Consider the following 26,728-nt stretch of genomic DNA (forward strand, 5'->3'; position numbering starts at 1 on the left):
TACACAGAAAAACTATACAAAAAGATCTTCCTGACCCAGATAATCACAATGGTGTGATCACTCACAGAGAGCCAGACATCTTGGAATGCAAAATCAAAGAGGCCTTAGGAAGTATCACTACAAACAAAGCTAGCGGAGGTGATGAAATTCCAGTTGAGCTATTTCAAATCCTAAAAGATGATGCTATGTAAGTGCTACACTCAGTATGCCAGCAAATTTGGAAAATTCAGCAGTGGCCACAGGACTGGAAAGGTCAGCATTCATTCCAATCCCAAAGAAAGGCAATGCCAAAGATTGCCCAAACTACTGCACAATTGCTCTCATCTCACATACTAGCAAAGTAATGCTCAAAATTCTCCAAGCCAGGCTTCAATGGTACATGAACCGTGAACTTCCAGATATTCAAGCTGGATTTAGCAAAGGCAGAGAAACCAGTGATCAAATTGCAAACATCCACTGGATCATAGAAAAAGTGAGAGAATTCCAGAAAAATACCTGCTTCTGCTTTATGGACTATGCCAAAGCCTTTGACTGTGTGGATCACAACAAACTGTGGAAAATTCTTCAAGAGATGGGAACCAGACCAGCTGACCTGCCTCCTGAGAAATCTGTATGCAGGTCAGGAAGCAACAGTTAGAACAGGACATGGAACAACAGACTGGTTCAAAATCAGGAAAGGAGTACATCAAGGCTATATATTTTCACCCTGCTTATTTAACTTATATGCAGAGTACATCGTGAGAAACACTGGGCTGGATGAAGCACAAGCTGGAATCAAGATTCCTGGGAGAAATATCAATAACCTCAGATATGCGGATGACACCACCCTTATGGCAGAAAGTAAAGAAGAACTAAAAAGCCTCTTAATGAAAGTGAAAGAGGAGAGTGAAAAAGTTGGCTTAAAACTCAACATTCAGAAAACAAAGATCATGGCATCTAGTCCCATCACTTCATGGCAAATAGATGGAGAAGCAATGGAAACAGTGACAGACTTTATTTTGGGGGGCTCCAAAAATGCTGCAGATGGTGATTGCAGCCATGAAATTAGAAGACACTTGTTCCTTGAAAGAAAATCTATGATCAACCTAGACAACATATTAAAAAGCAGAGACATTACTTTGTCAATAAATGTCCATCTAATCAAAGCTATGGTTTTTCCAGTAGTCATATATGGATGTGAGAGTTGATCTTTAAAGAAAGCTGAGCACCAAAGAATTGATGCTTTTGAACTGTGGTGTTGGAGAAGACTCTTGAGAGTCCCTTGGACTGCAAGGAGAAAGAATCAATCCATCCTAAAGGAAATTAGTCCCAAATATTCATTGGAAGGACTGACGATTAAGTAGAAACTCTAATACTTTGGCCACCTGATGCGAAGTACTGACTCATTTGAAAAGACCTTGATGCTGGGAAAGATTGAAGACAGGAGGAGAAGGGGATGACAGAGGATGAGGTGGTTGGATGGCATCACAGACTCAATGGACATGAGTTTGAGTAAATTCTGGTAGTTGGTGATAGACGGGGAGGCCTGGCGTGCTGCAGTCCATGGGGTCACAAGGCATCAGACATAACTGAGCAACTGAACTGAACTAAACTGAGTCTCCAGCCTTTATTGTTTTAGACTTTTTGATCATGGCCATTCTGACTGCCGTGAGGTGATATCTCATTGTCTTTTTGACTTGCATTTCTCTAATAATGAGCGATGTTGAGCATCTTTTCATGTGCTCATTAGCCATCTGCATGTTTTCTTTGGAGAAATGTCTCTTCAGGTCTGTTTCCCACTTTTTGATTGGGTTGTTTGCTTTTCTGGTATGGAGTTGTATGAGCTGCTTGTGTATTTTGGAAATTAATTCTTAATCAGTTGTTTCCCTTGCTATTTTCTCCCATTCCGAAGGTTGTCTTTTCACCTGGTTTATAGTTTCTTTTGCTGTGCAAAAGGTTTTAAGTTTAATTAGGTCCCACTTATTTATTTTTGCTTTTATTTCCATTACTCTAGGAGGTGGGTCATAGAAGATCTTGCTTCGATTTTTGTCATCAAGTGTTCTGCCTATGTTCTCCTCTAAGAGTTTGATAGTTTCTGTTCTTACATTTAGGTCTTGAATTCATTTTGAGTTTATATTCATGTATGGCATAAGGTAGTGATCTAATTTCACTCTTTTTCACATAGCTGTCCAGTTTTCCCAGCACCACTTATTGAATATCTGTCTTTACCCCATTGTATATTGTTGCCTCCTTTGTCAAAAATAAGGTACCCATAGGTGCGTGGGTTTATCTCTGGATTCTCTATCTTGTTCCATTGGTCTATATTTCTCTTTTTGTGCCAGTACCATACTGTCTTGATGACTGTAGCTTTCTTGTATAGTCTGAAGTCAGGAAGGTTTATATCTCCAGCTCCGTTCTTCCTTCTCAAGACTGCTTTGGCTATTTGGGGTCTTTTGGGTTTCCATCTGAATTGTGAAATTTTTTGTTCTAGTTCTGTGAAAAAAGCCATTGGTAATTTGATAAGGATTGCATTGAATCTGTAGATTGCATTTGGTAGTATAGTCACTTTTACAATATTGATTCATCCTACCCAGGAACATGGAATATCTCTCCATCTGTTTATGTCATCTTTGATTTCTTTCATCAGTGTCTTATAGTTTTCCATATACAGGTCTTTTGTTTCCTTAGGTTTTTCTTTCTTTTTGTTACAATAGTGAATAGTATTGATTCCTTAATTTCTCTTTCTAATTTTTCATTGTTAGTATATAGGAGTGCAAGTGATTTCTGTGTATTGATCTTATATCCTTTGACTTTGCTGAATTTATTGATTAGCTCTAGTAATTTTCTGATAGTTTCTTTTGGGTTTTCTGTGTGTAGTATCATGTCATCTGCAAATAGTGAGAGTTTTACTTCTTCTTTTACAATCTGGATTTCTTTTATTTCTTTCTCTTCTCTAATTGCCATAGCTAGGACTTCCAAAACTACGCTGAACAATAGTGGTGAGACTAGATACCCTTGTCTTTTTCCTGATCTTAGAAGGAAAGCTTTTAGTTTTTCACCATTGAAAATAATGTTTGCTGTGGGCTTTTCATATATGGCCTTTACTATGTTGAAGTAGGTTCCTCCTATACCCATTTTTTGAAACATTTTTATCATAAATGAATGTTGGATTTTGTCAAAGGTGTTTTCTGCATCTATTGAGAGGATCACATAGTTTTTATCTTTCAATTTGTTGATGTGGTATATCACATAGATTGATTTGTATATATTGAAGAATCCTTGCATTGTGTATATTGAATATACTTTATCATGGTATACGAGTTTTTTAGTGTAGTGTTGGATTCTGTTTGCTAGAATTTTGTTGAGGATTTTTGCATCTGTGTTCATCAGGGATATTGGCCTGTAATTTTCTTTTTTCATGTTGTCTTTTCCTGGTTTTGGTATCAGGGTGATTGTGGCCTTGTAGAATCAGTTTGGAAGTGTTCCTTCCTCTGAAATTTTTTGTAAGAGTTTCAAAAAAAATAGGCACTATCTCTTCTCTAAATGTTTGATAGAATTCCTCTGTGAAGCCATCTTTTGTTTGGGGGGAGATTTTTGATCACTGTTTCAATTCCAGTGTTTGTAATTGGGTTGTTCATTTCTATTTCTTCCTGGTTCAGTCTTGAGAGGCTGATTTTTCCTAAGTATCTATCCATTTCCTCTAGGTTGTCCATTTTATTAGCATACAGTTGCTCATAATATTCTCTTCTGATACTTTGTATTTCTGTGTTGTCTGTTGTAATCTCTCATTTTTTCATTTCTAATTTTATTGATTTGATTTTTCTCCCTTTTTTTCTTGATGAGTCTGGCTAGTGGTTTGTCAATTTTGTTTATCTTCTCAAAGAATCAGCTTTTAGTTTCATTAATCTTTGCTATTGTTGCCTTCATTTCTTTTTCACTTATTTCTGCTCTGATTTTTATGATCTCCTTCTTTCTGCTGACTTTGGGGGGGTTTTGTTCTTCTTTTTCCAGCTTCTATAGATGTACAGTTAGGCTGTCTATTCAATGCTTTTCTTGCTTCTATAGGTATGATTGTATCACTGTAAACCTCCCTGTTAGAACTGCTTTTGCTGAGTCCCATAAGTTTTCATTGTCATTTGTTCCTAGGAATCTTTTGATCTCTTTTCTTATTTTTTCAGTAACCTCTTTGTTATTTAGTAATGTGTTGTTTAATCTCCATGAGTTTGTGTTTTTTGCCATTTTTTTCCTTTAGTTGATATCTAGTCTCATAGCGTTGTGGTCAGAGAAGATACTGAATCAAGAATTTTTAAAGGTACAAATTCTACTTTGTGGTCACATCTGATCATCTCCTTTAGATAAAGTGCTGCTGCTGCTGCTAAGTCACTTCAGTTGTGTCTGACTCTGTGCGGCCCCATAGGTGGCTTCCCACCAGGCTCCTCTGTCCCTGGGATTCTCCAGGCAAGAACACTGGAGTGGGTTGCCGTTTCCTTCTCCAATGCATGAAAGTGAAAAGCTGAAAGTGAAGTCGCTCAGTCGTGTCCGACTCTTAGCGACCCCATGGACTGCAACCTACCAGGCTCCTCCGTCCATGGGATTTTCCAGGCAAGAGTACTGGAGTGGGATGCCATTGCCTTCTCTGTTAGATAAAGTAGATTTATATAAAGTGATGTTTGTTATAGCATCTTCATAAAAGAAAAAATGTAAATATCCTAATTATTAAATTGTTAGGACATAACCTAATACATGGTCATAATCAAAGATAGGGTGCAAAATGTAGAGTTTGAGGCAATATATGTATATATGATCTGAATTTTTAAATTATTCATACAATTAGACTCAATATTAAAAAATTACTGAAAGGAAATTCAACCATTTTGCAGTTGTATCTATGTAAAGAGATTGCATCCTTTTATACAAATGTTATACATATATTTGATTATTTTGAGTAAATGCCTAGACATGGAAATATGAGCTATATTGTTATTTTTAAGTTTTTTTATGTAGCATTTTCAAACAGCCATCAGAGATATTACACCAATTTTTGTATTTTCATGGTAAGCAAATCAGTTTTGACATGTGCTCATAGTTTATCAGGTCTTCTTTATATTTTTCTTTATTGTCCAAATTATCTGAACTAAACAAGAATATTTTAATAATAAGAAATACTCATACACATTAGAAAAGTAGTTATGAAGATATAGTATTAGAAATGAGGATCAAATAGGAGATTAATATGACCTCACATCCCACAGCAGTGTTTGTTAGTTTCTTGGAACCAGCATGAGACCCATAGCATCAACCTCAAATACCTATCTACCTTCCTTGCTCTATGGTAGATTTTTGTACTTGAGTGTATCACCATCCATCTGAAATTGAAAGTACCAAAACTGAGACTCCAAATGTAGCTGCCACTAGCTTTGTTTCTACCAATAGTACTATCGTTCTCTCACACTTAAAACCATTTGAACTAGCTTTGACTTTTCTCCTTCTTTGCTTAGATTGCTGCTGCTGCTCAATCGCTCATGTCCAGCTCTTTGCAACTCTATGAACTGTAGCCCACCAGGCTCCTCTGTCCATGGAATTTTTCAGGCAAGAATACTGGAGTGGGTTGCCATTTCCTCCTCCAGGGGATCTTCCTAACCCAGAGATCAAGCCCATATCTCCTGCATCTCCTGCATTGCAGGTGGATTCTTTACCAATGAGCCACCTGTGAAGCCCCAATTACTCAAGGAACAGAGAAGCAATCTATGCAGAAAGAACAAGATGTTCAAAGAACCTGAGGTAAAAGGAACCTGGGGCATTTAGAATCCTGGAGGGCAAAACCATTTGGATAAAGAACAAAGAGAAGCAGTCTGCCCTGAGGCTTGGCAAGGTAGGGTAACCAGATCAAGCTGCCCCTTGTAGGTTATGTACTAGATTGTAACCCTTGAACAGCCTAAAATTAGTCTCTGCCTCTAGGTTATACTGCTTCTTCAACTGCTATTGCCCACTACAACTAGATACATCTTTCTAAAAGATCTGCTGGAACATATCAGTTTCCTGACACAAATAAAAACAGAAAGAAAGAAAAATATATCACTTAGCTTCTCACCACTGCCTTCAGACTCAGTAGACTCCTGAGGGCTTTGATTTGGGTTGAATTGTGTCCCCCTCAAAATTTGTATGTTGAAGTCTCTAGTCCTAGGATCTCAAAATGTGACTTTATTTGAAAACAGGGAGAATAGGGTAATTGCAAATGAAATAGTGAAGTTAAGGTCATTCTGGAGTAGGAAGGACAGCTAATCCATATAACTGGTATCCTTATAAAAAGGGAAAATTTGCACACAGATGTGTTAACAGAAGGAGAGTACTATATACAGATTGGAGTTAATGCTCCCACTGGCCAAGAAATAGCAGAAGCTAGAAGATAGCCCTGGAACAGATGCTTTGCTTGACCCTTCAGAGGGAGCATGGCTATGCCAACACCTTGGTCTCAGACTTCTGGACTCCATGTGAGGCAATACATTTCTTTTGTTTAGGCCACTCAGTTTGTGATACTTCCTTAGAGCAATCCTAGCAACTCATACAAGTTATTCATTTTAATTTTCATTTGCAATGAACTGTTGTTCCCAGACACACAAGAGCACGATCTCCTTTCTTGTTTTCCTATTTCCTCACTACAATGCTTTCCACTGCTCTCTGCCTATCTACATCAGTTCTTCCTTTTAAAACCCACCCTTTTAAAAGCCCCTTCTCTTTTGAAGCCTTATATAATTATTTTGTATAAATACATTAATATATAAATATTTTATAAATATAATAAATTATAAATATGGTATATTAAATATTAATATAATATAGTAAATTCTAGATATTATTTTAATTTTGTATATTCATAAATGTATTTATACATATAAATGTATTAATATATGGGCAAAGATCCATCTAGTCAAAGCTATGGTTTTTCCAGTAGTCATGTATGAATGTGAGAGTTGGACCATAAAGAAAGCTGAGTGCTGAAGAATTGATGCTTTTGAACTGTGGTGTTGGAGAAGACTCTTGAGAGTCCCTTGGACTTCAAGGAGATCCAACCAGTCCATTCTGAAGGTGATCAGCCCTGGGATTTCTTTGGAAGGAATGATGCTGAAGCTCCAATACTCTGGCCACCTGATGCAAAGAACTGACTCATTGGAAAAGACTCTGATGCTGGGAAAGATTGAAGGCAGCAGGAGAAGGGGACGACAGAGGATGAGATGGTTGGATGGCATCACTGACTTGATGGACATGAGTTTGAGCAAGCTCCAGGAGTTGGTGATGGATAGGGAGGCCTGGCATGCTGCAGTCCATGGGGTCGCCAAGAGTTGGATATGACTGAGTGACTGAACTGAAAAAGTGAAATTGAAAGTCGCTTAGTCATGTTTGACTTTTTGAGACCCCGTGGACTATACAGTCCATGAAATTCTCCAGGCCAGAATACTGGTGTGGGTAGCCTCTCCCTTCTCCAGAGGATCTACCTAACCCCAGAGATCAAACCCAGGTCTCCTGCATTGCAGGTGGATTCTTTACCAGCTGAGCCACCAGAGAAGCCCAAGAATACTGGAGTGGGTAACCTATCCCTTCTCCACCAGATCTTCCTGACCCAGGAATAAACTGGGGTCTCCTGCATTCAGACTGAACTGAATTGAACTGAACCAATAATTATTTTTAATGTCATAATCATGCAATTTTTGCTAACTACCTTAAATAAGTTGGGGGGCATGATTAGAGTAAAATAAATAGATATAAAGATAGTGCAGTGCCTAACTGCGATATTATTGATTATACATTATATGATACCTTGTATTGCCATCTTGTTATGGATTTGTCTTCTCTTTCCAATGAAATTTTGCACTTCATGATCTTTCTCTACTTATTTGAATCCCATCAAAGTAGTTCAACAAATCCTAGCTGATTGCCTGAAATAGGAGCCCATGATTGATCTCCTGTAAAACCCAATCTAGTTGATTTCTAGGTAGTAGCAAAGCGTGATGCTAAATTGCCTCTGGGTCAGGTGCCCAAATTCTCACTCACAGTATCCATCTTGAGCATTCCTCTCCTTTCTGACCATCACAGCCTCCCTTTCCAAAGGACCTCAGGGCTTTGGAGCACTAAAAATAGACCTCCATCAAAAAGGACTAGAAAATTTAGGACTGAGACTTACATATATTAAAGGGTATTCAATTTAGAATTTCATAATTTAAGAAAGGATACAACAAATAATGGTATCCTATTATAGGTCTAATTCTACTATTAAATATGAATGAATAAAATGAAGCCAATAACATAAAATTGCTTTTTAAACAGGATTGGACATTTCTACGATGATTTAGACATGGATGTTAGCTTGGCGGTTGCTGTTTTTTCAAGCAATATAAAATTCAAAATCTTTTGTCCCTAACTAAACTAATATTTGTTTGTCAAAACATATAAGAAAGAGAAAATGGTTAATATTTCATGGTTGTATTAGCTTTTGGTGTTGGTGTTCACATCGACTCTTTTCAACCCCATAGACTGCAGCATGCTAGGGCCCCCTTTTCCTTTACTATCTCCTGGAGTTTGTTCAGATTCATATCCGCTGAGTCAGTGATGCTATCTTATCATCTCATTCTATTCATCCCCTTCTCCTTTTGCCTTCAATCTGCAGCTAGTTTACTTGAAGGAATCATACTGAACCACCTAGAGACACATGCTAGTGTATAAGTAGAATGTGGTTAACCCAGTAATTAAAAGAACATTATTTCCCCTTCAGTTAAGAGGAAAAGTCAAATGATGCTGATGGTAATAGTTAAATAGAACACACAATATCTATAACAAATGATTGTTCTCATTTGCTTTAATTTGATGGTAAGGAACCTGAATTATATTTAGAACAAATGCACTAACCTGACTCTAATTCCAAAATAGGCATAAACCATAACAATTTTAATGACAATTGGATGGATTGTGCCCGCAATATATTATCACAGAAGCCACCTCTACATAACATGAATTCACTTTAAATATTGACTTTAGAAAGATAAGCTTTTATATGGAATCTAAAAATACCAAGCTCATAGAAACGGAGATCAGACCAGTGGTTGTCGAAGGTAGGGTTAGGAACATTAGGTGAAGATAATCAGAAAATATAAGCTTCTGCAACAATGTAAAGCAATTATCCTCCAATTAAAAAAAAATATATATATATATATATATATACTCTAGTTATAAGATAAATAAGTTCTTGGGATATAATGTACAATATGATGACTATAGTTAATAAATATTGTACTGTGCAAGTTGCTAAGAGAGTAGATCTTAAAAGTTCTTATCATAAGTTAGAAAATGTAATTATGTGAGGTGATTGTTGTTCACTAAACTTATTGTGGTAATCATTTTGCAATGTAGGCATATTTCAAATCATTTTGTTATAAACCTGAAACTAATTTAATGTTCTAAGTCAATTATCGGAGAAGGCAATGGCACCCCACTCCAGTACTCTTGCCTGGAAAATCCCACGGACAGAGGAGCCTGGTGGGCTGCAGTCCATGGGGTTGCGAAGATTCAGACACGACTGAGTGACTTCACTTTCACTTTTCACTTTCCTGCATTGGAGAAGGAACGGGCAACCCACTCCGGTGTTCTTGCCTGGAGAATCCCAGGGATAGAGGAGCCTGGTGGGCTGCCGTCTATGGGGTCGCACAGAGTCGGACACGACTGAAGCGACTTAGCAGCAGCAGCAGCAGCAAGTCAATTATAGCTCCATAAAATTGGGAAAATGAGTTTAAAAATTATTTTAAGGGCTTCCTGCTTTATTATTTGTTGGGCTTCCCTGGTGGCTCAGAGGTTAAAGTGTCTGCCTGCAATGCAGGAGACCTGGGTTCGATCCCTGGATTGGAAAGATCCCCTGGAGAAGGAAATGGCAACCTACTCCAGTATTCTTGCCTGGAGAATCCCACTACAATATGCTGCTATTTTGTTCTGTGAAAAATATATCTGAAATACAGAGAATATGTTTTTGATTGGCAGCCTGTGAGATGGCCCCCAATGATCTCTACCTCCTGGTATATTCAAATTGTGCATCATGTCCCTTTGAGTGTGGGCTAGACTTAGTGACTCACTTCTAACAAATACAATATGGCAGAAGCAATGTAATGTTATACCCCCTTTGGATATGAAGTTATAAAAAGAATGTGGCCTCTCTCTTAAGTATTCTTGCTCACTCTCTCATTCTATTTGGAATTTTGTTTTCTCTTGACTCAGCTTGGGGAAGGCCACTGTTATAAGTGAGCTAGTCCTATGAAGAGATGATCAGTCTTGGACGTGGATCTTCTGAGGCTGACCAAGGGAGAGGTGTAGACACTCTGAGGTGGATACCCCTTCAGATGAGACTACTGCCCTGGCTGACAGCTGGGCTGCAACCTCAGGGGTAACCTTGAGCCAGGACCATTTATAGAAAGCCACTCCAAGACTCCTAAGCCACAGAATCTATGTGAAGGAATAAATGTTTGTTGTTTCTACCCCCTGAGTTTTGGGGTTACTTGTTACATGGCAATAAGTACCTAATACAGCATAACATTGTGTGCTATATAGTAATCTGTTTTCTTTCTGTCCTGAAATTTGTCCAGTCATATTTTGGATATTTAGCATGGTGCTGCTCATTTGTATAATTTGGTCTTCTGTGGAGAATCACATCATTAAAAGGCTTAATTTTTCAGTGGATATTTTCATAATCAATCCTGGTAGATTACAATGCCCTGTCATGTTCTATGTGATGTGGGTACATTTTTTTCAAAGAAACTCCTTATAATGCAAACAAACAAAACTCCAGTACTTTAGAATTTATAGTACACTTACTGCTACATTTAGAGACATCTATCTTAAAATGTTAAGAACTTCTATACATTTGGAACATATTATATCATTTGTTTACTATTTCATTCATTCACTTTCTCATTAATTGGGTCAGAAAGCCTCTATTGCTGCTGCTGCTGCTGCTAAGTCGCCTCAGTTGTGTCCGATTCTGTGCGACCCCATAGACGGTAGCCCACCAGGCTCCCCCGTCCCTGGGATTCTCCATGCAAGAACACTGGAGTGGGTTGCCATTTCCTTCTCCAATGCATGAAAGTGAAAAATGAAAGTGAAGTCGCTCAGTCGTGTCCGACTCTTAGCGACCCCATGGACCCCATGGAGCCTATCAGGCTCCTCTGTAAACCCCCACTAAAACCAGGCGTGATCTAGGCAATGGGAATAGCAAGTAGAACACTGCTAATTTCGTGCTTCAGAAATTCGAGGTCTAATAAGATAGACAAACCAGTAACAATGATAATAGAAGGTGATAACTGACAGAAATAGCAGTTGGTTCTGGAAGCTGTTAGCACACAGGAGGGGCATTAGGAGGATGAGAGAAAGCTCCTTTTAGGAAGTCATGACTGATTTTATTTTAGAATAAATAGGATTTTGTCAATTAAAGGAAAACTTGAGGAAATCTTAGATGTTAAGTCAAAGTACAAGGCAGAAACAGAATTTACAACTTTAGAGGCATCAAGTTATTTATTATGGCTCTGAGGAAAAGGGTGTGTGGTGATGGTGAGACAGAAAAGAAGCTTGAGGGGTTGACAGGGGCAGATCTAAAATTAATTTGTGAATCGACTTAAGAATTGAGATATACTGATTTCTTTCCAGAAGACTCACTACCTTAAAATCACCTAGGATACTTAGTACAGTTATAGATTCCTATGTCTCACCAGAGACCCATTTAATCAGATTCTGTGGAGTGAGAATTGGACATTATAGTAAGCTCTCCTGGTCAGTGTTTCTAAAATTAGTGAACTTATGGATCATTTTTGTAGGAAAAAATAAACTTCCATTGACCACAACTATTTCTAAATAAAACACAAACAAAAAATTGTGAAACTAATGAAATTTATATCTAATAACATCAATTTTAATTATGTGATGATGTTGTTTGTTGAGATAAATTGTTGCTCTGTTAGTTACTATGATTCTGCCTGCTGTTGCAGTGCTAGATCTTCAGGGTCTAGCATGTAAATGAGATTGTGTATTGTGTGATGACTCAGTTCATCTAACACTTTTTCCTGTTTGAACTACTGTGAATTCTAATTTATGCAGCCTACTTGGATGTCATTTGACTTCCACAGAAGATATTTTTGAATATTGAGTCCATGTACTTACTAGGATTAAGTTCATGTACAAGTGGCCAAAACCCAAATGGTTAATTTAAACTGGATAGATGTTTATCACTGTCTTGTGTAAGTCAGGGAACATGATACAAGCTTTGTATGGTCTCCACAGTATCAAAAACTCAGGTTTGTTATACACTATCCTGTTACTCTACCCTCAAGGGCCCTAAGTGAGCACTAAGTATCTCATCGTCTAAGGAGGGATACTCTAGCTCCAGGCATGAGAATACCTTCCACAGAACAGAACAGAGAAAAGGGAAGGAAAAGGTCATGCTTTCTTTGTGTAAGGGCAGTCCCCACAGATTGCATGTTCCACACTTAATTATGTCCCATGGCCACACCCAGATGCAAGGGATGCTGGGAAATAAGAGCCATTATTAAAGGCAGTGTTTCTATTACTCAGGAAAAGAGAACAAATTGTCCACAGGTTATTGGTAAACAATTTACAGTCTCAGCCATATTCATTATTTTCTTTTATAATTCATCCACAATGAAAAAATTATACTGTTTTTCAGCATGCTCTTCTAAACATAAAAGTAGATGAAGACACTAAATAAGGTAGTCATCGAGATCTTCCAGAATATACTTGTCTATATCATCTTAGATCATCATTAAAGTGAAAATACAAATGCAAAATTTATTTTAATTTAGTCATGGGATCCATGAGAGAATGGGATCCCTGCTTGAACAAAACTACCACCATTATGAAAAATCAGATTTGAACATCCATGCTAGGTGATGTAGAACCATAAAAGAATTTTTAGCAAACTCATGCTCACAACAGTATTAGTTCTTATAGTGTGAGGGGGACTGTGGAGAGCCATGTCCAAATCTTGGAGGATTCACTTTTTCAAAGTATGTCACTGTATCTCATGTCTTTTTTTAAAACAGAAAGTAAAAGTTTGATAATATCTTCATGGAATTATTATGGAAGGTAAAGAGAAAAATATTTTAGAAGGTTACAAAATTTGACAAATAAATGCTTTGGAGAGACTACTCTGGAAGGAGTGTGAAAACTCATTTGATGATGAAACCAGCACTAAGGGACCCAGGAAAGAGCCTACTCCCGTCATACAAAGAGAAGATAAGGGACCTGGGCTGTCACTGGAGTGGAAATGAAGTCTGTACTGACTCGAAATTTTCTGGCTTGGACCATGTGAATGTGGGTGGTCTTGCTATTTATCAAGTCATTGAATCTGGGAGGAGATATAGGTATATCTTTCAGTCATTTATCACCAAATGCTTTTTTTTTTAGGTTTCAACTATAAACCACATGTTGTTCTAGCCACTGAGAATATTGTGTGAACTAAATAAGTACAGTCCTTGCCCTCTTGGAACTAGCACTTTAGTGATGGAGGAAAATGCACGAGTAGATAAATATTGAATTACAATTGTGGTAAAAAGAAAAAAAGGGGAAAACAGTGCTAAGAGACTATGAGGGGATTCATATATAACAGTGTTGTTGATGGAAATGATTTTTATACTAGACAGTTATTTTTTAGGTAATTATGGGGTATCCTCTTGGAAAAGTCCCAGTGCAGGATATAGAGAGGAGAAGCTGGCCTTAGGATTAAAGAACTGGGATTCATCAGTGTACTGGCATCAGTTAAAACCATGGACCTCAATTATGATCCCAAAAGAAAATGTGCAAGGTCTTAAAAATTTTAATTATTGAAAGAAGAGACAGATTTTTTTAAAACATCTGCACTGATCAGTTGTATTCTGAAAATATTACTTTTATGTATCAGTATAGGGTTTTAAAATAATTTCAAATAATTTTCACCAAATTATAATATTGGCAAACACAAAAATTATTACTAATGGGATACAGTGTGCTTTCAGAAGTTTCATTTGGTAAGTTTGTAAGACTGAAGAGGCTTAATACTTAAGAAGCATAGAACGCTGTGAGGGCTTCTGTTTCCAACTGTAGGCTTTGGCACTTACTGTACAACCACAGGCTAGTTACTTAATATCTTTTATCTCAATTTGTTTCTCTATGAATTAGTGATAAGCCTTATCTATGTAGAATGTGGAAGAAATGAGTCTGTGGCAACTATGAGTGTTCAACTAAAATACGGTAGCAACTTCAAATATTATTCTTATGCTTAATACTATGATCATCAGTAGTAATAGTAACAGTAGTAGTAAATAGTTGTTCTGTGAGAACTTTCTAAAACTGTGAGATAGATTGGGCTACAGAATTGTCAGTATTTTGATATCTTCTGGTTAGTGTTGCAATTTCTCATATGACCACAAAAGAGAGATGTGCTTCTGTCCTGTGTTTGAGGAGGGAGTACAGGAAAAAGAAAGAAGTTCATGAGAACATTAAGAAATAAGGTCAGACAACTGAAGACATGCCATCAGCATACCTCAGAATCTTAGGATTTTCCAAGATCTCCATTTGCTCCTGGGATCTCAGATACTTAATATTGCTAAGAAATGTAACCATTGCCCATTTTGAATAAATATGGAGACTATTTCTTTACTGTACTATTATGTTATTTTAAAATATAAAAATGTTATTAAATTTTCTTACTTATTGGGACTGATTGTGAAAGTGCTGAGGATGCGGCAGACAACATTTTTACCTTTACCCCTTTATACTATTTAGAAATTTTTGCCCTGAACATGTAGTACTTTTGTAATTTAAAATATAGTTATTTAAAAAATTTTAAGATACACAAGAAAAAACTATGAAACAGACAAAATAATTTAGGTTATACTACGACAACATATGATTCTTATAAAATTCTAGAAATTTAATCTGATAAAAATATAGGTAATATTCCCCCCCAACCCATACTTATGTGATCAGAGTAAAGTGCTTTAAGTCTAGTCTATTGCTAATATTTTCCCTGGTGGCTCAGTCAGTAAAGAATCTGCCTGTGGTGCAGGAGACCCGGATTCGATTCCTTGGTCAGGAAGATCCCCTGGAGAAGGAAATGGCTACCCACTCCAGTAATCTTGCCTGGAGAATTCCATGGACAGAGGAGCCCGGTGGAATACAGTCCATATTGTCACCAAGGACTGTAGAAACAGTACACATGCATTGCTAATATTATTTCCAGGTGTTAGATTTAGCTAGCTTTTTGTAAATGAGTTCATTTTACAATAAGGGTATTCCCAGGAACAGCAGTCAAGGGGAGAGGGCTGACCAGAACAGTCATTCAGTGTTTTCCTTTAAGAGTCTTTTTCTCTGAAACTTCCAAGCCATGAGTTCAGGAACTTCTGAATTTACTGATGGATATACTCCTTTAAGACTGCAACCAAGCAGGAATTTCACTTCTGCTGTGATGGAAATTGTAGTAAGTGATTTGTGTAGCACTTTAAAGGTCCTTCAGTGTTTCACATCTATTATCTCATTCTCTCTTCTGAATCATCCTGTGAAACAGTAAGTTAGAAAGGTTGTACCTATCAGACCACTTTCTAATAGTGTGTTAAATGTCTTTTTACACAAGATATTTTGTTATTTAAACAAGCATAAGCTTCAGAGTTCATAGTTCCATTTTTCCAGCTATATAACATTAGGCATGATTATTAGAGAGATGGCAGAAGTTTCACTTATTAGCCAGTTATGTTTCCTCCTTTGTTGAATTGCATGCTCATAACTTTTGCCCATTTTTTTCTCTATTGAATCATTTTGTTATTGATTGTAGTGAGTTCTAGAGAGAATAGATGTTAATCATTTTTTAATTATGGTGTTACAAACATCTTTTAAATGGTGGTGGGTTATTTGTTCAATTTTTATACTGTCTCTTGATTTAAAAAGTTTTTCATTTTAACTCTGAGTTTATAAATATTCTTCAAAACATTTTAATGTTTTGCTTTTCATATCAGGTCTTTAATTCTATCCCTTTACCAGCTTAATTTTGTGCATAAGATGAGAGGGAATCCAGTTTTTCTCCTATGAAGTACTGAACTTGGGAACTACAAGTATTCAATACAAGAGTCTGTTTGGCTGTTTTCCTTAAGGACTACGCCTATGTCATAAGTGACATTTGGATCTGTTTATTGAAGTTTGTCTTCTTCTCACTGCTGTGAATTACTGGCTTGCTTACGTTTTCCTCTGCTTATGTCTCTTGGCCTATGTCTGTCCCACGGCCGACACATTGTCCTAATGTAACTTTAAGTCTTTCTGTTTGGCAGAATACATCTTTTCAATAGGTTCATCTTCAAAACTGTCTTGGCTTCTTCCAGCCTTCTGCTTTTTCATACATATTTTTCAGCTTTCAGTTCAGTTCAGTTCAGTCACTCAGTCGTGTCCGACTCTTTGCGACCCCATGAATCGCAGCACGCCAGGCCTCCCTGTCCATCACCAACTCCCTGAGTTCACTGAGACTCACGTCCATCGAGTCAGTGATGCCATCTGGCCATCTCATCCTCTGTCATCCCGTTCTCCTCCTGCCCCCAACCCCCCCCCCAGCATCAGAGTCTTTTCCAATGAGTCAACTCTTCGCATGAGGGGGCCAAAGTACTGGAGTTTCAGCTTTAGCATCATTCCTTCCAAAGAAATCCCAGGGCTGATCTCCTTCAGAATGGACTGGTTGGATCTCCTTGCAGTCCAAGGGACTCTCAAGAGTCTTCTCCAACACCACAGTTCAAAAGCATCAGTTCTTCGGCACTCAGCCTTCTTCACAGTCCAACTCTCACATCCATACATGACCACAGGAAAAACCATAGCCTTCACTAGACGGACCTTTGTTGGCAAAGTAATGTCTCTGCTTTTCAATATGCTATCTAGGTTGGTCATAACTTTCTTTCCAAGGAGTAAACATCTTTTAATTTCATGGCTGCAATCACCATCTTCAGTGATTTTGGAGCCCCCCAAAAATAAAGTCTGACACTGTTTCCACTGTTTCCCCATCTATTTGCCATGAAGTGGTGGGACCGGATGCCATGATCTTCATTTTCTGAATGTTGAGCTTTAAGCCAACTTTTTCACTCTCCACTTTCACTTTCATCAAGAGGCTTTTGAGTTCCTCTTCACTTTCTGCCATAAGGGTGGTGTCATCTGCATATCTGAGGTTATTGATATTTCTCCTGGCAATTTTAATCAGCTTTATTAAGTTATAATTTGACAAGTAGAAATTGTATGTATTTAAAGTGTACAATTTGACATTTTTATATACTAGTAAATTTTATATACTAATAAATGAAATCATCACCTCAATCAACCTCAATTAACATATTCATCATATCATACACTTACTTCTTTCTTTCTTCCTCCCACATTCCCTCCCTTCTTTCATTCTTTCTTTTGTCATGAGGATGCTTTAAGATCTACCCTTCTAGGAGATTTCAAGTACACAATACAATAATGTTAACATAGTCACCTTACTGTATATTAGATCTTCAGAACTTATTCATGTTATATAACTGATACTTTGCATACTTTAAGCAAGATCTCACCATATCCCCCATCTTCCAGCCCATGGTAACCACCATTCTATTCTCTCCTTGTATTAGTCTATTTTGGCTTTCATATATAACTGATACCATTCAATATTTGTCTTTCTGTGATTGATTTATTTCACTTAGCACAATGTCCCTCAAGTTCATCCATGTTGTCACAAATGGCAAGATTTTCTTCTTTTTAAGGTTGGATAATATTTCTGAGAAATCTGTATGCAGGTCAGAAAGCAACAGTTAGAACTGGACATGGAACAACAGACTGGTTCCAAATCAGGAAAGGAGTACATCAAGGCTGTATATTGTCACCCTGCCTATTTAACTTATATGCAGAGTACATCATGAGAAACACTGGGCTGGATAAAGCACAAGCTGGAATCAAGGCTGCTGGGAGAAATATCAATAACCTCAGATATGCAGATGATATCACCTTTATGGCAGAAAGTGAAAAGAACTAAAAAGCCTCTTGATGAAAGTGAAAGAGGAGAGTGAAAAAGTTACTCAACATTCAGACAACAGAGATCATGGCATCCGGGATGGGGAGGCAATGGAAACAGTGAGAGACTTTATTTTGGGGGGCTCCAAAATCACTGTAGATGGTCACTGTAGCCATGAAATTAAAAGATGCTTGCTCCTTGAAGAAAAGTTATGACCAAGCTAGACAGCATATTAAAAACCAGAGACATTACTTTGCCAACAAAGGTCTGTTAGTCAAAGCTATGATTTTTTCCAATAGTCATGTATGGATGTGAGAGTTGGATTATAAAGAAGCTGAGTACCGAAGAATTGATGCTTTTGAACTGTGATGTTGGAGAAGACTCTTGAGTATCCCTTGGACTTCAAGGAGATGCAACCAGTCCATCCTAAGGGAAATCAGTCCTGAATATTCATTGGAAGGACTGATGCTGAAGCTGAAACTCTAATACTTTGGCCACCTGATGCGAAGAACTGACTCATTTGGAAAGACCCTGATGCTGGGAAAGGTTGAAGGTGAGAGAAGAAGGGGACGACAGAGGATGAGATGGTTGGATGGCACCACCGACTCAATGGACATGAGTTTGAGTAAACTCTGGGAGTTGGTGATGGACGGGGAGGCCTGGTGTGCTGCAGTACGTGGGGTCGCAAAGAGCTGGATGCGACTGAGCAAATGAACTGAATATTCCAGTGTATTCATGTGTGTGTGTTTGTGTGTGATTGACTTTTTTCACATTCTCTTTATTCATTCATCCATCAGTAGACATCCTGCAGTGAACACAGAAGTGCATAGATTTCAAGACCCAGGTTTCATTTTCTTTGGCTCTATGTCCAGAAGTAGGATTGCTGGATCATATAGTGACTTTATTTTTAATTTTTTTTAGTAATCTCCATATTAGTTTCCATAATGGCTGTACCAATTTACATTCCTACAGGCAATGTACGAGAATTTCCTTTTGTTCACAATCTCACCAACACTTTTATCTCTTTGATAATAGTTATCCTAACAAATGTTAGGTGATATCTCATTGTGATCTTGATTTCCATTTCCCTGAAGATTAATGATATTGAGCACCTTTTCATTTACCTTTGGTCGTTTGTATTTCTTCTTTTAAGATGTATCTGCTCAGATCCTTGCCTGTTATTTTCACATATATTTTATAATTCATACATTGACATCCTGACCCCTAGTGTGATGGTATTAGAAGATAGGTTCTTTGGGAGGTAATTAGGTCATGAGAGTAGAGCCCCTGTGAATAGGATCAGTGCCCTTACATGAGAAACTCCAAGAGAGCACCCTTGTTCTTCACCATATGAGGACACAGCAAGAAGACAGCCATGTACGAACCAGGATGCTGGCTCTCACCAGACACTAAGCCTCCTGGTGCCTTGATCTTGGGTTTCCCAGCCTCCAGAACTATAAGAAATAGATTTCTGTTGTTTATAAGCCACAGGGTCTATATTATTTTTGTTATAGCAGCCAGAACAGGCTGAGACAGTGTTTCTTTAGCATCACATTTTACTTTTTAAAAAGTAGTTGAATTATTTTTAAACGGAACAGCTTACACAAAATCCCAGCAAGTAAAACAGAGAAAAGTGATAAGCCTAAAGCGGATAACCTGGAGCTGAGTCTGTTCTGTCTGCTCTGGGTACCCTGACAATCCTCTTGAAGGTTCCTGGTAAATCCTATAATACCAAAAATTGAATCTGAAACCATTGATTGAGAGCGTCTCTCCTTTTCCTGGCATAAAAGAAGATGCCTGTTTTATTTATTAGAAAGTGATACAGAGACAAATCCTCCCTATATCCAAGTTCTTTGGTGGTTAATTGAATGCTGGGGGTTGGGAGCCACTCAGATACTGTTTACTGAACCTCAGCAGCAAGGCCCAGAAAAAGACAGCTGGAGTTATGTCCAGGCTTGTGTTTGCCAGCTTGTTTTGTTATTTTTTTTTGACAGTACAACTGACCCTCCATTTGTCTAATAGCAATTGCTAGAAGGGGAGAAGAGGCCATCAGAGCTCTTTTAATTTACATTTTTATATGCCTTAGCACCAGCTGATTTTAGGAATGTGCTGCTAAAAAGTCAGGGTGGGGAGGGAGGTGCGGGTTGGGTGCTGAGCATCTGTTAAAAGACGCTCAGTGGGCTATCTACACCAGCAACCTGAATGTCGTTTGTGCACCAGGAGTTTCAGAGGATGCTCCAAAATTAATGTGGAGTCAAAATTCTCCAAGCCAGGCTTCAGCAATATGTGAACCATGAACTTCCTGATGTTCAAGCTGGTTTTAGAAAAGGCAGAGGAACCAGAGATCAAATTGCCAACATCCGCTGGATCATAGAAAAAGCAAGAGAGTTCCAGAAAAACATCTATTTCTGCTTTCTTGACTATGCCAAAGCCTTTGACTGTGTGGATCACAATAAACTGTGGAAAATCCTGAAAGAGATGGGAATACCAGACCACCTGACCTGCCTCTTGAGAAACCTATATGCAGGTCAGGAAGCAACAGTTAGAACTGGACATGGAACAACAGACTGGTTCCAAATAGGAAAAGGAGTTCGTCAAGGCTGTATATTATCACCCTGTTTATTTAACTTATATGCAGAGTACATCATGAGAAACGCTGGACTGGAAGAAACACAAACTGGAATCAAGATTGCCGGGAGAAATATCAATAACCTCAGATACGCAGATGACACCACCCTTAGGGCAGAAAGTGAAAAGGAACTCAAAAGCCTCTTGATAAAAGTGAAAGTGGAGAGTGAAAAAGTTGGCTTAAAGCTCAACATTCAGAAAACTAAGATCATGGCATCCGGTCCCACCACTTCATGGGAAATAGATGGGGAAAAAGTGGAAACAGTGTCAGACTTTATTTTTTTGGGCTCCAAAATCACTGCAGATGGTGACTGCAGCCATGAAATTAAAAGATGCTTACTCCTTGGGAGGAAAGTTATGACCAACCTAGATAGCATATTCAAAAGCAGAGACATTACTTTGCCAACAGAGGTTCGTCTAGTGAAGGCTATGGTTTTTCCTGTGGTCATGTATGGATGTGAGAGTTGGACTGTGAAGAAGGCTGAGCGCCGAAGAATTGATGCTTTTGAACTGTGGTGTTGGAGAAGACTCTTGAGAGTCCCTTGGACTGCAAGGAGATCCAACCAGTCCATTCTGAAGGAGATCAGCCCTGGGATTTCTCTGGAAGGAATAATGCTAAAGCTGAAACTCCAGTACTTTGGCCACCTCATGAGAAGAGTTGATTCATTGGAAAAGACTCTGATGCTGGGAGGGATTGGGGGCAGGAGGAGAAGGGGATGACAGAGGATGAGATGGCTGGATGGCATCACTGACTTCATGGACGTGAGTCTGAGTGAACTCCGGGAGTTGGTGATGGACAGGTAGGCCTGGCGTGCTGCGATTCATGGGGTCGCAAAGAGGGACGACTGAGCGACTGATCTGATCTGATCTGATTCAGTTTATACTTTTCTACCAAGGAGAGGGCTTTCTGTAGAAATAGGTTATATTCATCAGAATTGTTTAATTGTATTATGACCAGCTTTTCTTTGGCAATCATATAGGAATGGCTTTCTAGGACCTAGACATCTTAGAATATGTCACAGCTTCAATGGATAACTTAATAAATTCTTACAATTATAAATTCTTACAATTTTCCTATTAAATTAAAATAAGCATAACAGCTATGCCATATGTACATAAGCTAAGCATATGTGGTGGGCTGAATGATGGCCCCCAAATATATCCAAGTTCTAATCCCTGGATCTGTGAATGTTACTTATGAGAATTTGAAAATGCGATTAAGGATCTTGAGAATGGAGGATTATCTGGGTGGGTCTAAATGTAATCACAAATGTCCTTATAAGAGGGAGGCAGAGGGAGACTTGACAGAGAAGAGAGAAAGCCATGTGACCTCAACAGAGAGAAAGATTTGGAAATGCAATAGGGCTGGCACTGAACAAGAAAGTAAGGTCTACAATATGAGGAGTGCAGCTCTAGAAACTGTAAGGAGAGGAAACAGGTTCCTCCCTGGCCTGGAGCCTCTGGAGGAAGCAAAGCTCTACCAACACCTTAAATTCAGCTCAGTGAAACTGACTTCATTCAGACTTCTGACCTCCAGAATCATAAGAGAATAAATGTTTGTTGTTTTAAGACACCAAGTTTATGGTAATTGGCCATAGCAGCCATAGGAAACTAACATAACATATTCTGGATATATGACAAGAAAAGATGGGGAGGGCAGTGGGGGGAAAAAAAAATCACAGCAAAAAGTAATCAAGATGTCCTGACTCCAAAACTCTGAGAATTCTGAATGAAGAATTTGTAATCTAAGGATTTTTGTTGTTATGCCAGTCTCTTTCTTTTTAAGGGACTTTAAAATCTGTACACTAAAATCAACAAAAGAGCAGCTCATACAGAGGTTCCCAAATGATGGATCATAGAATAGCATTTGAATGGGATAATTTTACTGGTCTTTGGATGAAGTGAGGAAAATAAGGACCATGTAAGAAGTTTTTCCCCCCAATTAAATTTAAATATTTGCTCTTATATGTTACATTAATATTATTCCTTTGTAAAACTATGCTATAATATGCTGTTGTTATAATTTTTAAAAGTTTAGAATAAGGTAGCAAAATTAAAAGCTGTCAGTTGGCCCTGACATTTTTTGGAACTTTAAGTGCCTATTAAATTCACCAGTCTAGTAATTATTCACTATATATTCACCATTTAATGCAAGCAATCAATCATAAACATTTTTTTCTGCTTGATCTGGATTACTTACTCCTGATGTAACAAATTACTGTAAACAGCGTCTTATAGCAACAAAATGTATTACATTGCTGTTCTTTAGGTTAGAAATTGGACCTGGGTCAAGGTGTCAGGTGGGCTACATTCTCCCCCAGAGGCTCTAGGGAAGAAAGTATCTCTTTGCCTTCTTCTTTGCTTTGCTCCCAGAGGCCTCCAGCACGCCTTGGCTTGTAGCTCTTTCCTCCATCTTCAAAGTTACCAACAGAAGAATAACTCCATTTTACACTGCTTATTAGTCCAACCTCCTGCCTCATTGCATCTCTTTCTCTTGCCTCACTCTTTCACTTTCAATGATCCATGTCATTACACTGGGCCCACCTGGATAATCCAGGCTGATATCCCTATTTTAAGATTAGCTGATTAGCTACCTTAATTTATCTGCAACCTTAATTTCCCTTTGTCCTGTAACCTTACATACTCACAGGTTCCAGGGACAAAGAGATGCATATATCTTTTTTTTTTTTTTTTTTTGGCGGGTGGGTGGGGAGATTATTCTGCCTACTACATCAACAAACTTAACCCAAACAGCAACTGAGATAGAGGCATTAATGTGGTTTAATTTTGGTTATTTCCTTAGGATGAGTTATGAGCCTTACAATCAGTGGATATATGCACACTGTAAAGGTTTTTTTAAATATACTGTCAAATTGCTTTACAAAAACCATGGCAAACTATTACACAAACTATTACATTAAAATAAAGATTAGATTCTACGATGTATTATCATTTCATGTACCATTAGGGAAGAAAAATGACGGCAAATTAAACTATGATGCTATTTTTATCACTTTGACTTCTTATTTTATAGTTCTATAAAGAATTTTCTTAAACTTACTTGGCCTTGGGTTTTTATCATGCATCACAACAATATGAAGAGCTATGGCCAAGTTCATACAGTCGCAGGCAGGGCAGCTACATCAGAAGTGCTGCCTGGCTGAGACTGATTTAAGACCTCATCAATTGGATGGTACATTTTGATTTCAGAGATGTTAAAATGTGCATGTTAGAATCAATGAAATGTAATATATAGCAAGTCCCAGAATATGATGATTTAACATTCTTGATTCCCACTCTTTCCTAGTACCTAAGATGGTCCCTGATGGGAGGTGATTTCAACTTTGCTGAGACACATATTGCTTGTTTCCCTTCGGGTCACAGAACAGGGTACCTCACTTGTGAATGAGTGTGGGAGTCTCTGCACTTGACCCACATGGGAATGCACCTCTGCAGCAACTCACACTCGCCTTGCAACTCCGTGCCTAAATTTAAGACTATGCAAAAATTTCTGTAACTCTCATGAATGCTGAGTCTGTGGAAGGCAGTTATTAAAACAGCACATATTACCTAGGAGGAAAAAGATGTTTTAAAAATGTGCTAGAACAATTTAAAAAAGAACTAAAGAACTACCATTTATTTGGAGTTTACTATGTGTCAGTCACTATACTAAGGGCTCTGTCAACATTTCTTAATCTCCCACAATTAACAACCTTGTACAGAAGACGTAAATATGCCCCTTTTGCAGACGAAAAAAAGTGAGTCCTGGTCTAGATAAATTATATATTCCAGGAAACATGGCTGGGAGGGGCAGAGCTAGGTTTTGAACCCTGGCTTGTTTGAGTCTAATCATTGTAAATACTTTCTATATTAATTATATCTAAGCAAATAAATCACTGCTTTCAATTTTATGGAAATTACATTAAAGTTAGGGGGAATTTTTCTGCCTCTACTGTAATTCATCTTTCTTAAACCTTTCTTTCTTAGCATCTGGATAATGCTAATAAGATACCTCAGGAAAGCATACTTTATGAAAATGAATAAATGGCAAGGGGTAACAGCACAAAATATGTATTTGTCATTTTCTCCCTCAACTGAGAATGGCTAAAATCTACTTCACTTCCAAGGACTTCTTTGCCACCTCCAAATACCATTTGAAAATTATTTATTCTGCCTAGTTTTTTATTAATATATTTTTGCTAAATATTCAAAGACATTTCTTTGAAAAAGAACTCCACAAATTAAAAATTATTATATATTGAAATAAGGGGCAACATATATCACTGGTGTGTTTCAATCTTAATAAATAGGTATAAATATTTGTATAATCTGGAAATTTACCCTCTCATATAACAGATGGATATAAAGTTATAATTTTCAGAAAAAAGATAGCCTAATAATCTTTCTACATTATCATCGGTCTACAGCAATGTGAACAATCCCTGACATTCAATTTTTAATTTAGTATATAGAAGTTCTTTTCTTATTGTTTCTCCATCTCACTGATTCTCAGCATCTCTACCACTATGTAGCTTTCCACCTTGACCGTACATTGGCATTACCTGGTGGGGGGAGGGGTTAAAAAAGTATTGATACTAATGTCTGGATCTCACTCCCAGAGCTTAGGATTTAATTAGTTTGATTTAATTAGTTTGGAGTATGGCCTGTGTATGAGGAATTTTAGCAGCTCCCCAATCATTACCAGATGATTCTAATATGAAGCCCAAATTGAAAACCATGAATACAAAGGGTTAGGTAATAGAAAACACATCTGTGAGTTTGAGAAAGAAAGCTGATTCTAACGGCTTAATAATGATACTTTTGAATTAGCTACAGATTTCCATGTATATATCTGTTCCTAACTCCACAGAAAACGCAGACTTAGTTGTGTGGCTAAATACTCTAGGCATTTCATGGACCAAGAAATATAACCAGATCATTATCTCATTTGTTAACTCTGCTCCTAAAATGCTTATTTGAATCTGGAATTCTGTAACAAATTTGTGTTTGGATCATAGTACCAGAAAATTCAATAGTACTACTGTCTTGGGGGAGGGAAGTGGGAGTGTGTAGCAATAAGGTTTAAAATTTATAACCTACCATCTTGGATAGTAATCCTGGCCAAGTTTCTTAAAAGACAATTTGACACACTAATAAAACCTCTGCCAAAATAATCTTTTGCAGAGCCAAAGTACCTTTGCTGCTGCTAAGTCACTTCAGTCATGTCCGACTCTGTGCGACCCCATAGACGGCAGCCCACCAGGCTCCTCCATCCCTGGGATTCTCAAGACAAGAACACTGGAGTGGGTTGCCATTTCCTTCTCCAATGCATGAAAATGAAAAGTGAAAGTGAAGTCGCTCAGTCATGTCCGACTCTTCGAGACCCCATGGACTGTAGCCTACCAGGCTCCTCCGTCCATGGGATTTTCCAGGCAAGAGTACTGGAGTGGGGTGCCATTGCCTTCTCTGAAAGTACCTTTAGGTAAGATAAACTGACCCCAATGCACGAATTTATGAAACAAAACAATTGTAACAGGTTATCTGTACTTCTGATGTTGCTGTTTTCTGTAAAAATACACATAGAAAAAAGCAAGATTTTGTATAGCAAGTAGTAGAGATGCTGCCAGGCCCAAAATAATAATAATTTCTATTTATGTAGAATTTTATATTTTTTTAAAGAATTTTATAATTCTTTTAGCTTCTTCACAATGAAGTTCTTTATTTGATTTCTATGACAATTTAAAGTCACCTCACTTCTTGGGTAATGTTCTTTCTTAAATAAATGTTTTTACAGCTCAAGCAGTGTACTAATAAGATAATTTAAAAGAAAATTCATGACTGGTTGATGAGAAGTTATCATGATGCTGTCAAGAAGGATAAGGCAAGTCACTATGATGTCTATACGAGCATTATTGCTTTTTCTAATTAGCATATTTACCTCTGGTTCAGACTACATCATTATACTTCAATACGTCACGTTATGTAGCTCCTTAGTGTTATATCTTCTAAATAGACAATTGGCAACCACAGTAGCAAACATCCAGTAAGAGAAAACTATGACATGTTAAGAGGAAAGTG

This window comes from Bos mutus, chromosome 2 (genome assembly GCF_027580195.1).
Source record: "Bos mutus isolate GX-2022 chromosome 2, NWIPB_WYAK_1.1, whole genome shotgun sequence".
Classification (NCBI taxonomy): domain Eukaryota; kingdom Metazoa; phylum Chordata; class Mammalia; order Artiodactyla; family Bovidae; genus Bos; species Bos mutus.